General features: G+C 50.6%; 1 long non-coding RNA gene across 1 annotated transcript; it reads right to left on the bottom strand.

Annotated features, from left to right (window-relative positions):
* Positions 1-1,162: 1,162 nt before the first annotated feature.
* On the bottom strand, positions 1,163-13,077 carry LOC132027166 (uncharacterized). The gene is made up of 4 exons (XR_009407071.1): positions 12,898-13,077; positions 3,599-3,718; positions 3,215-3,512; positions 1,163-2,724 (listed from the first exon to the last, which is right to left on the bottom strand). It is a non-coding gene; the product is annotated as an uncharacterized LOC132027166 (long non-coding RNA).
* Positions 13,078-20,149: the final 7,072 nt, after the last annotated feature.

Below are 20,149 nucleotides of genomic sequence, written 5' to 3'. Positions count from 1 at the left end.
TTTCTGCCAGAAATAGTCCCATCTGTCCTCTTGGTTTCTGTCTGCATGTTCGCTTTCTCTTCTCTCAGATCAGTTTTCTTTCTTTCTTTTTTTAAGATTTTATTTATTTATTTGACAGAGAGAGATCACAAGTAGGCAGAGAGGCAGGCAGAGAGAGAGGGGAAAGCAGGCTCCCTGTGGAGCAGAGAGCCCGATGCGGGGCTCGATCCCAGGACCCGAGCTGAAGGCAGATGCTTAGCCCTCTGAGGCACCCAGGCGCCCCACAGGTCTGCTTTCTTCACACATCAGAAGACATGGTGACCACAGATCCTGGGCCTCTCACCCAGGAGAAGGAATTCTGACGTTGGTCTCCAGTCTCACAGGGGCAGGGGTGGGTGATTAGCATGAAGGCCGTGTGCTTGTTCTGGAGGAGGGTGGAGGTATGGATTAACTCGAGGGCTTGGTTAGCCCCGTAAGCTTGTTAAAATTGCGACCACTGGGCACGGAAAAGCTGAGCATATAATTTCTCAGTAGCAGAGGGACATAAAAGCATAAAGGAAAAATAATTTAAGGATGCAGAACTGGAAACATTAAAAAGCATAAAAATAACGGTGATAAAAGCACAGAATAGAATAGTGAAAAATGAATACGTAAAAATCAGTTTGCTCATTCACTGTGCGTGGACTCATCAGTCGAGAGGCAGACGATGAGAGAATGAAAGAAACAAGAGAAATCCATCCGAGGGCACGATACAGGAGACGTACCCCAAACCTGAAGACACAGAGACGTTGGCAGTATTTCGATGGAAAAGATAGACAAGCCATCTACCTCGTGAGAGGAAGCTGCCACCTTCACACTGGACAAGTGCTTTCTAAGGCAAAGGGAAGAATTAGGCGTCCTGATGTGATCTACACGATGTTAAATACGACATTTCTTTAGAAATCTAAAACACCTTCAAACTCAAAATGCTAAAATAGTCTCAAAAAATATAAAGGAAAACCTTGATTGAGTTATATGGAGAATTGAACAAAACCATCATGATTCTGGGAGATTTCTGCATCACTCTCGATATCAGATACAACAGACCGAAACACAGAAGGTCATAGATTATTTAAATATCTTCTGAAACTCTCCAAGGTACAAAAGACATTCTCCATGCCCGGTAATGAGTGAATATATATTTATTTCTACTGTACAGGACAGGTTTGCAAAAATTGACCATTGAGGAAGCCATAAAGCAAAAGTCTGAAAATATCAAAGCATAACATAGAGGCAGCATTTTACTATCTACAATCAATTAAACCAGATATCATAAAAAATAAGTTGCAGAAATCTCTATATTTGAACTTAAAATTTTACTTGTTTCTCGTGGGACAAAGAAGAAGTCTTAGGGGATATAGGGATATATTTAGAACTGACTAATGGCACAATTATTACATGGAAAATCTTGTTCCACTGGGAGAAAATGGTGCAGGGTACATGGGGCCCCTCTGTGCTATTTTTGTGACTTCTTGTTCCTCCATAATTATTTCATAATAAAAAGCTCAGGAGTAAGAACACGTGTGCTGCTTGCTCCCGCCTTCTCCGGATGAAGCACTTTCGTGGGATATTAAATCTGCATTTCTAACCCAAGTGGGCGGCATCGCAGGTCCCTGACGTGACAGTGGCAGAAGGAGCAAGAAGCAGGTGGCGCGAAGTGGAGGGACATCGGGGCTCAAGTCCCATATGGTGAACCGAGATCTTTTACCAAATATCAGAGACCTGGGTGAGGCCAGTGTGTGACCTTCCACAGCTCCCTAACTTCCCTGAGACTCAGAATCCTCAGCTGTCCCACAGAGATGACACGGCTTGACTCACCTGGTTGTTGGTAGGTCTGAGAAGAACAAGGTTTTAAACACATATCTGGTGCATAGTAGATGCTTAATGCACTTGACCCTGCCGTGACCTTACTGGATCCTGGATTACCGGTGTGCTTTTCCTACTCTGTTGTAGGTGTATCGCTGCCCCCTCTTTTTGGAGTAGATAGACATTGTCAAGGATGTCGCAACAGATATGGATTTGGGGGGGGATTGCTCACTTTATGCTGACTCGGAAGAAAGTGGAGGGGAAGCCAGGCAGCCCCGTGAGGCTCTGAGGCAGACATGAGGAGTCCGCGGAAGTCTGGAGGTAACCCCCAATAAGGAATTGGAGGAAATAGGAAGTTTAGAGAGCTGGTAGGTGTGAAGAATCCAGTCATGAAAGACTCTAGAAACTAAGGTCTGTTGGATTTATCCTGAGAACCTACATGAGCATCTGTGGTCTGGAGAGAGAGGACTTGTGTCTTTTGGAGAGATCGGGTCCAAAGAAACGGGCAGTTGTATGTGCCCAAGAAGGCATGATGTCCTGATATTTGAGTCATTTGATAAAGCCACATGCAAGTCCCACATGGTTACCTGGGTTTGAGAATGTGGGTTACTCGTTGTGGAGGACAGCTGCGGGTCGTTTGGGAGAAGGAGCACGTGTGTTCTAAGACCACCACCCAGAAGGAGGCTCCTTTCTGAAGCTGGTGTAGTGATCGTGGGCAAGCATAGAGTGTTCTCGCTCTGGTGGGTGATTTCGTGATGTTGGTGCCAACAACAGTGTCCCCACAACTTGGCTGGACCAGGTCCATGCTGGTGTCTCCTCGGGAGTGGATCACTGCCCTTCCCTTCCTGAAGGGAGTCCAGGAGGAGGAGGAGGAAGACAAGGCAGAAGGCCACACTATCACTTGAGGGAGGAAGGAAGAGCTGAGATTAAACAAAACAAAACAAAACAAAACAAAACAAACAAAACAAAAAACACCCAGGGCCCATGAATTCCCACATTGTTCCTGCCCTTGTGATATCGAAACCCAATTAGGAGCCATACCCCAAATGCATAAACCCACTGAGTTAAATTTGCGGAAAATAGGCGACTGTTGAGTTTGTGCAGAACAAGTCATCTGAAAGTATAAAGCCCCCAGACCAAACTGATGACGTGTTTTTCCCGGGTTACCAAGCTTCCTGGCATCATTTGGAAGGAATCAGCACGTGCCTGGACACCATGTGGGGAACACAGCCAGGCTCCCTCTGGCCGCCCTAGGGCGTGACGCGTGACGTGTGACGTATCATGAACTGACTCTCATTTTCCTCTGGGGCTGGGACGGGCAACGCCTGTGGCTGCTCGAAGGCCCAGGACCTTCTAGAAAAACATGAAAACCTTGAGCCACTTCCCTTACCCAGCCTACGTGAATCCAAATAATTACGGCAGAGAGGTTTTGAAGATGAAACCTTATTTTAACTCCTCATGTAAAGATGCTTTATTTCCAGGCGAAATATTACCCATTACTATGCGCCGGCTAACATGCTCCGAGAAGATATGTTCCCGAAAAAATGAAGTTTGGAGATCCTAGTCATAATTTGTGCGTGCGTAACAATGGACTCTCTTTACAGCCTCGCATTTTCTTTAAGCATGGGGGTGCTTCGCGTGCATAAATCTCGGTGGCCGGGCAGGTCCGGGAGCTTTGCTGGGTTTTCCTAGAGCTCAGGGAGAGGAAAAATGATTTATTTGATCATGGATGAAGCCAAATATTTGCACACCTTGCAATTCGCCTATTGCTCACCTGGTGGTTTGGCCATGAAGGAGAAAGCCTGCCGCCCATGGGGAGTAGATGAGCTGTGCTGGCCTGGGGAGCGAGTTCAGCCTTCCACCGCTGTTTAAACATCTCTGACCTCAGGGGGCCCTGGAGAGATTAATGAAAGTCAGCAGAGATCACTTCACCACGCCTGATGCTTGTGTGGCTGCTGGGCCCGATGGACGGCTGCTGGCGCCCTTCCTGTCCAGTCTGGAACAGCTGTCACGGTGTTGTAGGTAGTTCCTGGCCGTGGCCACCCTGCGGGGAGGGCGGGAGTGTGATCAGCCCTCCGGAGCGGGCATCTTGGGAATCCCGGAGGTGAAAGGACCCCTGTATTTCTGGCAGGTTCTACTACTTATGTTGGGATTCAGGAATACAGGCGGTCGGTCATTCTGCTGACTGCAGACTGGCTCCCCCAGGTCTGCAGGTCTGGGAAGGGTCAAAGCCACATGGAAGTCTAGAGTTCTATAGAAGCATAGGATTTTAGAGCAGAGAGGACCGTGAAATGCAGGCCCTTGGTCAAGGTCAAAGCTAGTGTTCACGGCCCAGCTCAGGTCCTCACATGGTGCCCTCTCTTCTACGTCCCTGTCCTCCAGAGTCACTGAAAATCGCCAAGTGTTGCTGTTAGTAACTAGGCCAACCTGGGGACTTCCAGATCTTACCCTTGGCTAGGGATGCCTGACTAGGGAAATCTGAAGCTTTCCTTCAATTTCTCGACTTCTCTAAGACTTCAGGTCTCTGGGTCCCCTCTGGCTCCTGACTCAGGCCTGGGAGGGTGTTTCTGTACCTAAAACTCAGCCTTTGAGTAATAAAAAGAAAAAAGAAAATCCACCTAGGCCACGGATGTTTCAATTTCAGGATACGTTAATAAGTCTTGGTGGGAGAGGGTTGGGAGACAGAAGGAACAGGGTTTATCTGCAACAATGCAAACAAATATTTAAAAGAAGCAATATCTGGGTGACCTGGGTGGCACAGTCATTTGAGTGTCTGGCTCTTGATTTTGGCTCAGGTCATGACCTCAGGGCCATGGGATCAAGCCCCGCATCAGGCTCCCTGCTCAGCATGGAGTCTGCTTCTCCCTTTCTCTCTGCTTCTTCCCCCTACCCCTGTCTCTCTTTCTCAAAGAAAGAAAGAAAGAAAGAAAGAAGCACTATCTGTATCTATTCTTTTTTCCTTTTGGACAGACCTGATTTTTTTAGAGCAGTCTTATGTTTATCGCAAAACTGAGCAGAAAGCCAGGGTTCTCCTAAACTCCCAATCTCCCACCCCGACCCCTGGGTCCCCCACTGTGAACACCCTGCACCAGAGTCCTACATTTATAGCAACTGACAGACCTGCAGGGACACACTATCAACACTCAAGCCCATGGCCACCACTGTGGTCCATTGTGGGCACTGCACATTCTGTGGGTTTGGGCCAACAGTGGGCCAACAGTTTGGGCCAACAGGTGGACATGTATCCACCGCTGTAATATGGTGAGACTAGTTTCACCGGCCTAAAAACCCTCTGTGGTCTGCCTCTTCACTCCTCCCGACACCCAGTGCCTGGCAACTGCTAATCTTGTTTCCTGCCTCCATTGTGTAGCCTTTTCCAGAATGTCATGTAGCTGGAATCGGGTAGTATGTAGCCTTTCCAGATTGGCTTCTCCCCCTGGGTAATATGCCTCTAAGATTTCTCCATGTGAGGACAATTCCTAAAATGTCCTCATCCTCCAGCCCCAGGATCAGGCTTCCTCCTGCTTATAGATTCTTTCTCTCATTCCCACTCCCATTTTGGGACCTCAGTTTCTCTGTCCACTTGCCCCCACGAACTGCTCATTCTCTTTTCTCTGTTGTGCAGAGCAGCTTCTGTCCAGCCTCTGATTCCTTTCCACACCCTCATGCGTATTCTATGCAGCACCTCCCCTCCCCACTGTGGGCTCACGAAGGTCTGCCCGAAGACAGCGCTGCACTCTTGCGAGGGATTCTGTGAACACAGAACTCTCATCTCTGCCCCCAGTAAAGCTGCTCTATGGGGTGAAAAGGTGGGAACTCACATTTGAGCTAGAGCAGGGCTAAGCCTGTCAAGAGTGGGCAGTGGGGTTGCCTTTCCTGCATGGCTTCTCACCCGCCACCCAGACTGGCCACAGAGCGAGTGCCTGGGTTACATTGAAAACCCATTACTGGGATTTAACCCAGGAACCGTGATCTGCTCTGGAATCCCTTTGCTGCCTCGGTGCTGACTTTCTGGCCCTGGGCCCATATGCCTTCTGCTTCCAGTCCGTTCCACAAAGGGAGATTCATGTGGCTTTCCTTCTCTCGAAGCACTCATTTTCGTCCAAATGTGTGCAACTGCACTGCTTCTGCTGCCACTTCTCTAGGCTCAGCCCCACTCCCCTTGTGAATCCTGGCTTAAACACTGGTCCCTGTCATCCCCAAAGCGTGGGAAACTCAATGTCTAGCAAACCAAATTCATGCTCGTCCCACCCAAACCCAGCCTTTGGTCTGCCTTCTCCTTGTCCCTGTCTCCAGTCATCAAGCTTTTGGTTCTTTGTCCCTTTCTTGTGTTTCTTGCCTTCTCTATGTCATGGGAGCCCAGTCCCATTGATTACCCCTCTTGTGATTCTCTCCCCCTTCCCCTGACTACTCCGTGAGTCTCCGATCTCATTATCTGTCACCGGTTCCCTCAAAGACATCAGTGAGCCTGCTGCCTGCTTCCCATGCTTCTGCTTCAGTCCTCACAAAGGTGGCTCCTGGATTACACTTCCTGTGGAGATTGTCTGACCTCCCCTTCCTCTGTCCTTGCCCCATGACCGTCAATAGCTCTCTCTCATCTATTGGGGGAAAAAAAAAACACCAACAACAAAAAACACCCGAAAACCCCAAAACCACCTTAGTGAGGCTTCCCAGGCATCCGTGATAGAGTTTCAAGCAGACTTGCTAACCTTTTTCCTTGTTCCGTTCTGTGGAACCCAGCCAGACCAGATTGCTCTTGGTTTCCGACACCTGCTGGATGCCTCCTCGCTCGGTATTTTCGCTTAGATGCTTTTCTTCCTCTGATGCTCTTTATCTCCCATCATTGCCTATCAGACGCTAGCTACACCTGGGGCACCGCTCCAGTGCCCTGTTCCCACAAAGCCTTCCCTTCTTGCTTCAAGGAGCAGTGCACTTTCCCTTTTCAGAAAGAAATGTTATTTTATTTTTGTTTCTGTACTTGGTGTGTTCCAATTTATAATTGTGTGTTAGGATCCCCTACCTTTCAGATTGAAGGCCCCCGTGGTGAGCGCCTATGTCTTGTTCAACTTTGTATCTTTTAAAGCAAGTAATATGTATTTAAATGAATCAGTTCATAAGACGGGCAGAAAGCACACTGGGTCCCAGAGGAGTGGAACAAAAGGAAGGTGGATTTGGAGGCTCTTGGGGGAGCAGGAAGTAGTTAGAGTGTTGGCGCTGGTGGGGGATGTCAAGGTAGGTGAATAATACATTTATCTGGGGCAGGGGGCACGCCAGGGGACGACGGGATGTTGACAGCATCCCTCTCCAGTTTCACAATGTTGCCTCTGGCTGGCCCCTGAGTATGGACATGGGCAGGACTCAGACAGTGGAGGTATTGTGTTGGATTATCATTACACTCAGAACAATAGGGAATTCTGCTGGGGAGGGTGGCAGAATTTGCAGGAAGCCTGTGTTAGAGCTCATAATATTACATCCAAGTCTTCTGTGTAATGTAACCATTACCATATCCCCCGGGTGGCTTAAAGTCACAGAATCATGGAATGGTAGCATTGCAAGGAAATTCAAAGAGGCGTTGGCCAAATCCCCTAGTTTTATGGGTCCGGAAATTCGGGCCAAGGAAGGTTAAAGAACTCTCCCAAGGTTACACAGAGATAAATAGCAGAGTCAGGATGGGAACTCAAGAGAGAAAAGAGTAACCGTTCATCAAGAGCCTAGTCCATACTGGGGCCGGTAGCTAACTGCCCCACCCCCTGCCCTCAAGCAAGGCGAATCTCACCTTTCCCATTTGGGGACAAGGCGGTGGTAGATCAGGAAGCTGACATTGAACAGGTTAAGTCATGGATCTGTGAATCTGAATGACATCAAAGAGGTGGTCTTTCTATGGTTTGGGGCCACCTCTTTAAAGAAAAGTTGGGGAGAAGGGCACGTGTGGCACTTGGGAGGGCCTTTGCACGGACAGGCCAGTTACTCTGCACGAGGACCCCATGAGGCAGGAGGATTTTGTTCTCAATCTGCTGAGTAGTGAGTAGAGTCAGAGAGGCGGTCCTTCAAGGTAGCCCAGCTCATACCAGGTGCAGTGAGGGTGACGACTGGGGCCATTTCGAGTCACGCTAGACTTGAGTGTTTTCATTATGAAAATGAGGAGGACATCCCCCATGGTGATGCCCCACAGAATTCTACTCCTCCTTTGAGGTCCAGCGCCAGACACTTATCTGCTTTTAAGCTTCCATTAACCAAAATCGAAGATGAACACCCACAGGTTGCCTAGAGCGTGGTAGGCATGGACTGTCTTGCACTCTGCGCGTGTCTTTGAAAATCCGTGTGGGAAGAGGGTAGAAGCGTTGCTGGGAACCCTGATGTCTGTCTTCGGTAGGAAACCGAGGACCGGGAGGTGGTGTTTGCAAGGATTCTTTCCCAGACGCTGGGCCCCGGCAAGAAAGAGGGTATTCTTCTGGCCTGGGCCAGTGGCACCCGGGACCATGACTTGGGCTTATTCTGAAGGCCTCTGGGCTTGGCCTGGAGAACATTCCCTAAGGATGGGCATATCCAGGGGAGCGGCGGAAGGCGGCATTAAGATGACGTGTACGGGGGATGGAAAAGCCACCGTGAATCTTATTCCCATGGAAACAGTAATTGTGGCCTTGGATCTTGAGCAGAGCATAGGTAATTAAGTGAATCAGAGATGAAAATAGAGCGACTCATGGATCAATTTAATGGGTAGGAAGGGGCTCGGAATCAGAGTGTGGTCGTGGCCCGAGACAGCATCAGAAAGAAATAGCTGTGTGAACTGGATGACCTTGGAAGCCACTTTGAAAGCCAAGGCTTCAGAAATCCTGACCTGGATCCTCCCGTCTCTCCCAACAGACCTATAACCCGACTGTGCTTGTGAGGAGGACACCGTCTGAGTTTGACCAGACTTCCCATTTATCCGCCGAGGAGCACAGAGTATCCCTGGTTTTTCACACTCTCCCTGTCCACTGATAACTGGAGGACAGATCATTTTCAGTTCCCCCAAACTGGACAGTGCCAGATATCTAGAACCTTCGGTTTGATTTACAATAGCTTCTTCGCTGGGGTCTGGGCCATCGTCCTGTATCTGCCCTCAGTGCTACTTCCCAGTAGAAAGTCCCAAACTCTGGGTCTCTACCTTCAAACCAAACACGTAATGAAAAACCTAAATCCTTGCTGTGAAACATTCACCCATTAAAAAAATAAACTATATATATGTTTTTATATAATTTGGACTTTGAACTCAGGGGCATAAAACAGCTTTCAGTCAAATGACCCAATTAGAACGGTAACTAGAAATCATCAGATTCTAGTTGTAACTATGCTAAATCATGCCAACTGAAAATAAAAAAAAAAAAACACCCCAAAGAGATTTTGGTGGGTCTGAATAAATCCACAAGCAAAATGAGAGCAAATTCTCTTTACCTGCACTGCCATTTTGGAAAAGAGAATGATTCATTTGTCTATCCTGCGTAAAAACAAGGACCTTGATTGTGGTACGGGAAACATTTCTCATAAAAAGAAGGGGAAATTAGATCATGACTACAAAAACCAGATGATATTGGTTTGATGGAAAGAATGGAGTGGAAATCAAATGTGTATTCCCATTTAATTAATATCACAAACCATTAGAGGATTTTATTACCAAATGCTATTTGTGGAAACGTGTATAAAAGAAAACAACTTTCTTGATCTCCAAGGGGTGTTTTTGAGATTCTTGTATTTCCCGGTTTTCAGACAGTCTTTCTGGAAGGAAAAAAAAAAAAAAAAGAAAGAAACTAGATTTTTTTTTTCCCCCATTTTAATGCAGCTTGACGCTCTCGGAGCTTTGACATGGGTGTCCCAGATATTTGCACCGAAAGCTGACAGGTGTGTTTTTGTTAGAGACGCTGAGCCCCTTTCCCCATAATCTGTCCCTCCCTCCGCACAATTTTTGGCTCCCTGTCCACCCACCCCGCTTTCCTTTTTATTAGAGTGTTACCTACAGCTCTCAGAGACTCTTTCTTAACCACATTTACATACTCCTTTCAAAGGAGAGTTGCTTCTAAATTCAGACCAAAACACAAGCCACTCCACTTTCTTGATGTCGTAATGGCAGCCGAGGACAGAAGTCCCCCCCGACATGAGTCCCCGCTTTCCCTGCACGTCAGCCAAGTCAGGTGCTCAGAGTGCTTGTCTGCGTGGCTCCCGGGGCCTCCGTTCACGACGCGCTCAGCCGTGTTTTGTGTGTTTGGGCCTGGCCCTGTCTTAGACCTTGGGATACATCATTGGCAGATTCTAGATCCAAGACCTGTCTTCCAGACACCTGAAGATTTGGGAACTTGAAGCCGTGTCCCTGTGTGGCGACCTGCGGTTCTCGAGAGCTTCACCCATCCTGACTGTTCTAGGCCAGTGGTTCTCAGAGCATCCCCTGGGCTCTGGCAGCTATGGGGCATTTGACAGACATGCTGATTCCCAGGGCCTACCCCAAACCAGCTGAGTCAGCCTCTCCGGGGTAGGGCCCCACAGCCCGTGTTTCCACAAACCCTCCCGGTGACGCACGTCTGGGTTGGAGGGTATCTGTCCTATGCTCTTGCCTGCCTGGGCCCCCGAGGGTGTGTCCCCTTCAGTGAATGTGGGTTTTTCACCCTCACACCTCCGCAGGACAGGTGTCACTTTCCCACTGGGCCATTTGGCTCCTAACACGTCAGGGACTTTCATACCCACAGTGGGAAGCGTTTGGAACCACCGTGCTGCCTCTGCTTTTGAGATCAAAGCCCTGGGGTGGCACGGGGGTGTGTTTGCCGCCCCCCCCCCCCGTTTCTAGTATTATTTCTGCACCTTCTTCACCTGCTGACTTACGGCTCACCATGGTTAGGGCGTTGGCCAGACCAAGCCTTGCTCGTGTTAAGGCATTTATTTCATCCTTACGACAATCTCATTCTAACAGTGAGGAAGACGAGGCACAGAAGTGTCCAGCAATTTGCCGAAGGCTCCAGAGTCGGTGGGGGAGCTGGGACGGCAGGTCAGGCAGGTCACCTGGAATCTGCTGTTCCTAAGTGCTTTGCTGGAATGTCTCTCTGGTGACCAGGCGCCCATGGGGGCCGGGACACTGTATTTGGCCTCACCAGGGTTGGCCTCATGGCTCCTGGTGTCTGGTTCCTGTTCGCCTTCTGGATTGCTCAGTTACAAGAAATGTGGGATAACCTGTCACCTTTTCTAGGCCCAACAAGGTCCAGGAGGGAGGCTTGGATGCTCGTTCTGTGGGCATCTTTCATGAGGTAAAGGCTGGTTAACGACACGACCTTGGCCGTGCACCTGCCACACAATCCTGGCCCGGTTGGGGATTTCTGCTTGCCAAGATCGCAGTCTCTCCCTTATCCCTGCTGTTTGAGTCTGAGTCACCCGTGTTTCCCGGCACTTGACGTATGGGGAGGCCAGGATGTGTGCTGAGCCCGCACACGATTCCCTCCTGAGTTATCCTTCAGCCGAGAGAGAGTGTGTGCCGTGGTGTGCTGTCTCTCACCCTCACCTGTGGTTCTCAGCCTTCCACTTCCATGCAGGTGAGGGTCGTGGTGCAACGAGGCAGACTCTGAGAGCCAAGTGGCTGGATGCACGTCCCAGCTTGTGTGACCTTGGGACTCTTCTTTAACCTCTCTGTGACTCAGTTTCCTCATCTGTAAAGTGGGTTGATATCAGCAGCACGTTCGCTAAGACTCGGATCCTGAGTTGTCCCCAGTCGTGCTGACCCCTGTGCCCACCTCCCTGGCCTGTGTTTAGGAGTCATTCTTTTTTCCTCCTCTTAGTCCATCCAGGTTGTGACTTAAGTGACCATGTGCAGAACACACAGAACGCCATGGAAATCTCACTTCCCCCTGACCTCGCGGGACAAAGGGGAAAGGGTGCTTCTTGCGTCCTCTGTGTCTCCGAGTTAGTTTTGTCTGACCATGAACCGCCACTGCGTGCAGGGGCCAGGCTGAGACCCACAGGCTGGGGTAAAGGAGGCAGATGTTGACAGAATTCGCCTAGAAGGTGGCCGGCACCAGTTTGAGTTTGTGTTTGAAGACCGGGCTCCAGCGGCGCCCGGGGCTGCCTCACACATCCTCGCTCCCACCGTCTCTACTAATAAGACAACACAGGGGGCTCGCCGTGTGCCAGGCTTTGGTGCCTAGGCTCCGAAGCCTCAGCAGCACAGGTGAATCTCCTGTGCTGCCTCCCCTGCACAGGGGGAAGGTGCCGTGGAAGAGAAGGCAGAAAGGAGCCACCAGAAATGAGCCGACCCTGACACTGAGCTTCTTGGACTGTGCATGTGGCCTCCATAGCAGCTGGGACTCTGGCTAAGCGTGTGCAACAGCTCTGGGCGCTGCCTGACTCCCAGGAGGGTCCGTTTTTGTCTTGTCTCGCTGGGATGGACAGGGTCGACCAGATCTTCCAAATCTGTCCCTTCCTGGTCTGAACCTTCTCCTCCTCCCTGGTCCTCCTCAACCCTCCTCACAGGTGTCGGGCACTGTGGGGGCTCTGACCCGCCCTTCCGTGTGCTTGGCACAGAATCAGCGCCTGCCCCAGTCCTGTTTCAGGGGAGCTTGCCCTTGTCCCCCAGTCTCCTGCTGGAGAGGAGACCCGTCTCATCCCTTCCCGTCAGAGCCTGCTGGAAAGTCCCGCCCTTGAAACCCCCCCCACCCTGGGTCTCCTGAGCCCCCTGCCCCTCCCCAGCCTGGCCCCGAGCCCCCAGTAGAGCAAGGACAGGAATCGGATTAAGTACGTCACGGCTGTAGCCGGGCAATCAGGTGTTTCATTATCTCGTGACGCCGGGAGCACCGAAATGGAACATTCCCATATTTTAAACGTGCAGAGAATTGTGCCTTAATATAATTATTTTTGAAAGATTCTTCATCACAAAGGTTAATAAGAGCAATACAGGTTAATACCGGCACCAAGGAAGCAGACCACCTCTGGTTATTGACCTTATTGATATGCAAAGTGCCCTGTCCCTTCACCTTGGGGTGGGTGGCCACTTTCCCAGTCAGTTAGGGTCATGCCCCCCCCCCCAATCATGCACACACCGGTCCTCTGCCGGCTGCTTACCTGTCAGGTCCAGCGGTTCCCTCTACCCTCCCTGGAAAAGAGCACACCCACCCCGAACTCTCACAAGCCCGAGCCCAGCTTTGCTTCTTGAATCAGGACAGTAGGAAAACAGAGCAAAGGCAGGTGACATTATTCAAGCCCAGGTCCCACCTGCTGGGCCCCAGGCTGGCTCTTATGCTTGGATCTCTTGATCAGCCTTTAGGAGGGGCCTGGCTCCTCCCACTTTACAGCCGGGGAGGTGGAGGTTGTGAGAGGTTAAGTGACAGGGGCGTGGTCACAGTTATGAGTGACTTTGTAGTTGGCTGGTGTTTCCCTCTCAGGTCCTGCTGAGACCGCTGTCCCTGCCCCGCGCAGATGTTAGTGCCTCGGGGACACCCCAGGGGGCACAGAGCAGGCGCTGGGGACAGGAGTCTCGGTTGCGTGTGTGTCCCCATCAGGTAATGGGGTTCAGGGTGGCGCATCTCTAAGCCGGTGAGGGACAGGAGGGAAGGGGCAGGGGCAGGGACGGGCTGGCAGGGGAGTCAGCCGCACAGATGCCGGGTGGCTGCTGGTTCTCCAGAGGGTCCTTTCCCAGCTGAAAGTTGTCCGTGGAAATCCACCCGGAACCAGGTCTTCTGCTTGACTTATTATCCCTTTGGCCTTGAATCTGATCTTCCTTTGAATGCAGCTTAATGGGTCCCACGTGGCTGGCATGGTCCAGTTAATAAACCCTATGGAAAGCAGGGTACACGGCAAAACCATGCCACTGGGCCAAAGTCTGCATGTTAGCTACTTCTGCTCTGGTTCTGCCTCAGAAATCGGTCTCAGAGACCCCTGCACTCTTGATAACCCAGACCTTGCTAATGGGTTTCCTGTAAGCTTTGTCTGGGACACCCCATCCCCAGCCCGCTCCCCTGGTAGGTAGCAAGTCCCGCCAAAGGGTTGACCAGGGCTGTCAGACCCCTCTGTCCCGGGCTTCTGGGAGAGAGATTTGGGGCCAGGTTGGGCATGTGAGACACAGTACTGACCCTCCATCACCGTTTCTGGACTTAGCAGAAGTCTGAGAGATCACCATGTCTCAGGTCATGGGAAAGGGGAGGAGCTATTTTTACTGATTTAAACATCTCCGGGGCATCCGGGTGGCTCAGCCGGTGAAGCATCTGCCTGTGCCTCAGGTCATGATCCCCGGCCCCTGGGTTCCCCTGTGCCTCAGGTCATGATCCCCGGCCCCTGGGTTCCAGCCCTGTGGCTTGTAGCTAGCCTGGGCCATTCCTCTGGTCTTGTGATCAGCGGGTTTTTCAGTGTTTACTTAGCACCCACGTTAGCAAGAAGTGGGGAGACACCACAAAAGGGGAAACAGGTGTATGGGAAGCACGCTAGACTGGGCATCCGGACCCCCGGGATTTCATCCTGGGTGGCACAAACATCTGCTTTGCGGGCTTGTTGCAGAGGTTAAATAGGGCAGTTAGAGCGAATACATCCGGTGTCAAATGAGGGCTTGGCAATATGGGCTAAGTAAGCTCCTTGCTTTTGAGAGATTTCTAATTTCGGAGTTGGAGAAATAATCTAATTAAGAACCTCATTTCCTCCCAGATCCACTTATTCAAGGTCTTAGCGAAAAAGGCAGAGCTACATCGGTCCGGAGCAACGTTGCGCTTGAGGAAGCGGCGAGGATGGAATGGGTGGTTCGTGGAACGTAATCCTGATAGACTTCCCGGGAGAGGTGACTTGTAGAAAAGTGGATAGAAGCAAGGATTGGAGCAGCGGATGGGGTTTCTGGGAAGGCATTTTGGGTGCATTGCCCTCGGGTTTTCCCAGGGAGAAGTTGTTTCTACAGATCGTGTTGTTAGTCCCACAAGAGCCTTTGTGTGCCTGAGGTGGGGCAGAGCAGAGTGGCTGCGCGCTCCACGGGCAATCTGAGCGTGGTTCCAAAGTGCCAGGCCCTGCCTCTCCCCACACCCCCACGCCTGACCCTCAGCCTCGGGCATGTCTCCTCATACCTCACTTAGAGCGGAAATGCTCCAGCAGGGGTCACATGTTAAATTGAGGCTATTTTCTTTTTCTTTCTTTCTTTCTTAAGATTTTACTTATTTATTTGACAGAGATCACAAGTAGGCAGAGAGGCAGGCAGAGAGGAGGAAGCAGGCTCCCCGCTGAGCAGATGTGGGACTCGATCCCAGGACCCTGAGATCATGAGCTGAGCCCAAGGCAGAGGCTTTAACCCACTGAGCCACCCAGGTGCCCGCAAATTGAGGCTATTTTCAACTAGATGGCCTGATTTGGTGCAAATAAGAATGTGGCATGAAAATTTGGGAAAATGGGCTTGGAGGCTACTGCCGCGGGGGCCCTGATTGGTCTGAGTGCTTCTGGAAAGGGAAAACCGGAGGACCAGGAAGGAAGGGCCTTTCCGGTTCACTCAGATATGCCTTTCTCTGACCGGCACAGGGGGTTGAGGGCACGTGAAATGCAGCCAGGCAGGGTGGGCTATCTCTGGGGCTCAGAAGATCCACGGTGCCCTCCAGCTTGGCGGGTACCCCCTGCACGGAAGGCACTGTGTCAGCACCGCTGCGGTTCGCCATATGGGGCCCCCCCGGCTCTCACTGACTCGCTCTGTGATTGCCACGAAGGGGTAGACTCTCGGCTGTGGGTCTGGTTCGGTTGCACAGGTAGAGGGTCTGCCCTCGTCCTGTGCCTGCAGGCGTAGCTGCTGATTCGTCCGTCCTGCTTCGTCCCCCGGGGCTTCCAGCCCCAGGAGAGCGCCCCACGCTGGCCTTGATAATGAGAGGGGGGGGTGCCCCCGTCCATAATTTGTCCCGAAGTCCGTGGTAGGTGTGTGGGGCGAGAGAGGCTTGTACCCAAGATCAGCATGGCTTATCAGCTTCATCTCTCTGCTGGAGGACCTGTGCAGACCAGGCCGGAGGAGGCTCTCTGGAAGGTTTTGTTGGTCCAGCAGTGACAGTGGGGAGTTGTAACAGAATAAGCGGTCTTTGCCGCCGGTTCCTGGCACAGAGCTCCTGAGTGTCCGCAGCGTGGGCGGTAAGAGCATCCTTTGTTATAACATTTGCTTTTTGTCCCTGGTTCTTGCCACAAGAGCTGCTAAGACCCTTGGAATCTCTCCAGTGACAAGAGTGTCTTTTGTATGCTAAAGAGATGACCAGAGGCAGAGGTCTCTAGATAGCTTCAGGATGAGGGCTGGTCACCGAACAGACCAGGGCTTGATTAGAAGAGTGGGACTTTCAGCCCCTCATCCCCAGGAGAGGAGAGGGGCCGGAGACTGAGTCAGTCACCAGTAGTCAATGATTTAATCGATTATGACTAAATGAGGGGCTTCGGAGAGCTTCTGGGATGGGGAGCCCATCGAGGTACTGGGACAGTGGTACATCTTAAGGGGCATGGAGCTCCCACGTACCGCCCCCTCCCCGCCAATGTCTGTCCCTATATGTCTCTTCCATGCACCTGTTCCTGAGCCTTGGCCTTTAGAATAAACTAGCATTCGTATATAAAGTGTTCCTCTGAATTTTATGGGCATTTATAGCGAATTATTGAGCCTGAGTTGGGGATTCATGGCATTCCCTGATTTGCAGCGGAGCTGGGCAGAAGCGTGGCTGTAACCTGGGGACCCACTCCTTGCGATTATAGTGGGTGCAGCCTTGAGGGGCTGAGCCCCTAACCCACAGAGTCTGCACTGACTCCGAGTAGTTAGTGTTAGAATCGCTAATGTAGGGGCGGATCCCACACATGCGCCCTCAGAAATATTGTCAGTAGAAGAAGTACGTTTCCTCTGAGCAGTCAAGAGAGAGAGGCACATGGCCTCCAAGGGACTCTTGCATTAAATGCTTTGCATTTTCTGTTCCATTGCCTGGAATTCTCTTTCGCAGTGTTTGGGACCGAGCCCAGATGTCACCTCCTCAGAGAGGGCTTCCCCAACCCCCTTAACCCATGCCACCACACCTGCCACCATCTGGCACATTATTCTGGTTCACTGTTGAGAGCAAGCTTCACTCTTCAAGAGTATTTGCTTGTTCTAAGCTTACTGTCTGTGTCTCCGGTTCAGTGACAGTCTCCCTTCTAGAATGGGAGCCCCATGAGATCAGGGACTTGTACTCATCAACCCACTAGCAACTTTTTCATTGTTTCTGTTTTTCTGCAAGCTGGTCTGAACTGGTGTGGGGACTGGACGGGGTGAGGAGAGAGAGATGTCTGTGCTGATACCCCAGTGACCTTCCCGTGCTTTCTGTGGTGTTTGAGCGGACTTCTTAAAGCCCACCTTGTAGGCAAAGGGGCAGTGCAGTGAACATTCGAGCTGCTACATGATTTTTTAAAAATAGAATTATGGCTTCTTAGAACAAAGGATCGAATGCCCCATCCCCTTCCCCCCGACGCACACACGCTCACACCGCTATTGTGAAATAACCGTCAATTCAGTTGAACCAGTTTTAAGACATTTTCATACATCATAATAATAATAATCCTGATAGTAATATCAGGTTATGGGTTAATGTTTTTAAGAGCTTCCCTTGTGTCAAGCACCATACTAAGGATAAATCCCAAAGGGAATGTTTCTAGGGGCTGGGGCGGCTTTCTGGAAGTCAAACCAGCAAGAGAGTGGGGTCAGTCCTGTTCCCACTAATAACAAATGAAATTTTGGCTTTCCAGCGTCCTATGCCTTCAAGTCAGTGCGAGGGATGGATGCAATGAAACACTTACCTTTTTATTTCAAGCAAGAAAATGGTAGGGGGTGAGCAGATTTTGTTGTGAATCCCGAGTGGTCCCCAATGTGCATAAGAGGACAGATTCAACCATGAGCTGTTTTCAGAGACTGGCCTTGCCCACGGTAGGGAGATCACGATGCCTTACAGGCCATTTTAGCATAAGTCAAGAAGTGATGCTCCTTACGTGATCGAGGCATTTGGAAATTAGACTTTGGACTGACAACCCAAGATTCCAAGGTTTGGAAGCAGATCGTATCCCTCTGGAGTGGACAAATATCGGAACCCTGAAGAACGAAACACGAGTTCTGTTTTCCAACAGTGGCAGCTTAGGGGACCCACGGCCTTTGCCAAACAAGGTGGCTGAACACGGCAAATCGTGAGGGATGTGTGGAATCAGAGCGCACCAGGATGTCGTGGAAGGCATGCTGCCTTTGAAGGTGGACGGGCAGAATTCAAACAATGTGGGGTTGGGATGATCCCCCAGTAAGCATGGTGCCTGGCATTACCCGTGTGCTCAGTTGGTTTGGAAGCCCCATGGGACCATTCAGGTCGACCTTTGGGGCCGAGCTCCACCTCAGTTCCTGACTTTGCCTCTGCTGCTGCGGCCACCGTCGGAGACTCTAGCTCTCCCAAGACTTGATGCTTGAACTGGGATCTTACTTCCTGGGGAGGTCAACCAGAGCTTCCAGAGCCAGAATAATGAGTACACTAACGTGGAAAACCAGGGCATGGCGAAGGTGTGTGTTCGGAAGACTGTGTGGATGGGTCCTGAGCACTAAGCCCAGACACCGGTGAGCTAGAGCCAGGACCAGGCTTGGAAGGACATATCAAGCTTAAGCAAGCATGAGTGCGGCAGTCAGAGAGGTAGTCAGATTCTAGAACAAAGCCCATGGACGGTTAACAGGAAGGAAGGGTTTGGGAGAAAGAACCTGTGGGTTTGCACCACGAAGTGAGTTGCATTCAGTAGGCTGAGGACCTATTTACAGACTCCTTTGGGTGAATCCTCCAGGCACCCTCCCTAGGACCCAGAGGGAGGATGGAGACGTAGCCATCAGCTCACTTCTGGAAGTCCCTTCTACCTCTGAATTCTGAAGCTCTGTGAGCTTGGGACTTGGAAGTATTCATATGGCCGAATCCGGCTCCATGCTAACATGGACACTCTGCAGCTGCCTTGTTCTGTAATAAATGGGACACATTACCCAGAAATTCTTAGATGCTGCCTGGGGGTCCCTGGGGATCTGCCTCGTTGTGCTTCCAGCTTCAGTCCCGGGCATGGGAAAGATGAGCCGGGGGCTGCAGAAGAGCAGGAGTTGTTCACTTTGTTGCTTTCAATGTGTATTTGGTCGTGCGGGTGCCTTGAGAGTTTAAAACATTAGCTACCTTTAAATCAAGTTGGGCACCTTATAAATCAAAGTGATAAATGATTGATAAATAAACTGTCATTGCTACAATTAGATTTTCCATTATACTTGTATGCTATAATTTAAAATGTAATTTCCCCTGAAGCTCATAAAGGCAGTGTAGTAATAGGGTGTCACAATGCATTAGGGGCATGTGCCGACGTCGTGGCTGGGCACGCACCTTGATGAAGGGCAGGATTGAGCTGTAGGGTTGAATGCAAAAGCCCGTGTTCGGCTGTGGGTCGAGGGGCCCACGAGATCCCATTCAAGCAACCGGGTGTTGCATCTAGCCAAGCAGCAGATTTAAGAGAAAGGCGAAAAAAAAATGGGTTAGCAAAGCCGCCAACGTGGGACTCACTGCTGAATATTTCTGTCCCATTGGGAGCTTAGGCTCCGAGAGCTGCACCATTCCGTGTGTATCTATCCTGCCTTTCCCAAGAAGAATTAATTTACTTTTAATTATTTTAAATGGTTCATTTATTTGAGAGAGGGAGCGAGTGCATGTGCGCGTGCATAAGCAGGGGGCAGGGGACAGACAGAGATGGGCAAGCTCCCCACTGAGTGGTGAGCCTGATGTGGGGCCCGATCCCAGGACCCCAAGATCATGACCTGAGCTAAAGTCAGATGCACAGCCTAATGAGCCACCCAGGCGCCCCCAAGAAGAATTTAATGTGATTTTTCATGACGTGGAAATGTATTTTTTCCGTGACTCTGTTTCCCCACTGAGCAGTGAAAAGACTGAAGTATCGGTAACTTGCTAAACTAACATATTTAGGAATGCAATTTAGGTCACTGGTGAGAAATGTATAATAAATGATAATCATAAATGACTTAATAAACAAACGATTCGGATGCCACCGCATGGACGGCAGGCTTCAGACCCTTGGTGGCAAACAGCATAATGGTTTATAATCTTCGCACGGGATCCACAAAGGCAAGGCTCAATGATATCTGACTGGTCACCCAGGTGCGTGTGGCTAACTGACTTCATATTTGAAATCCACGTGAGCACCTAGTCTTGACTTGGAGACAGCTTTTTTTCCCTCCACTCAAAACAGTTGAGGCTCCCTTTCCCACTTCCCAGCGAGAATTCACACCTGTCGTGTTCTGTTACGAGAGGCCATCCATCGGCCAGAACAGTTCTACCTTCTACTTCCTCGG

The sequence above is a fragment of the Mustela nigripes genome, chromosome 11 (assembly GCF_022355385.1).
Source record: "Mustela nigripes isolate SB6536 chromosome 11, MUSNIG.SB6536, whole genome shotgun sequence".
NCBI classification, from domain to species: Eukaryota; Metazoa; Chordata; class Mammalia; order Carnivora; family Mustelidae; genus Mustela; species Mustela nigripes.
Note: the sequence above shows the minus strand (reverse complement) of the source record. Positions and strands in the feature narration are given on the sequence as shown.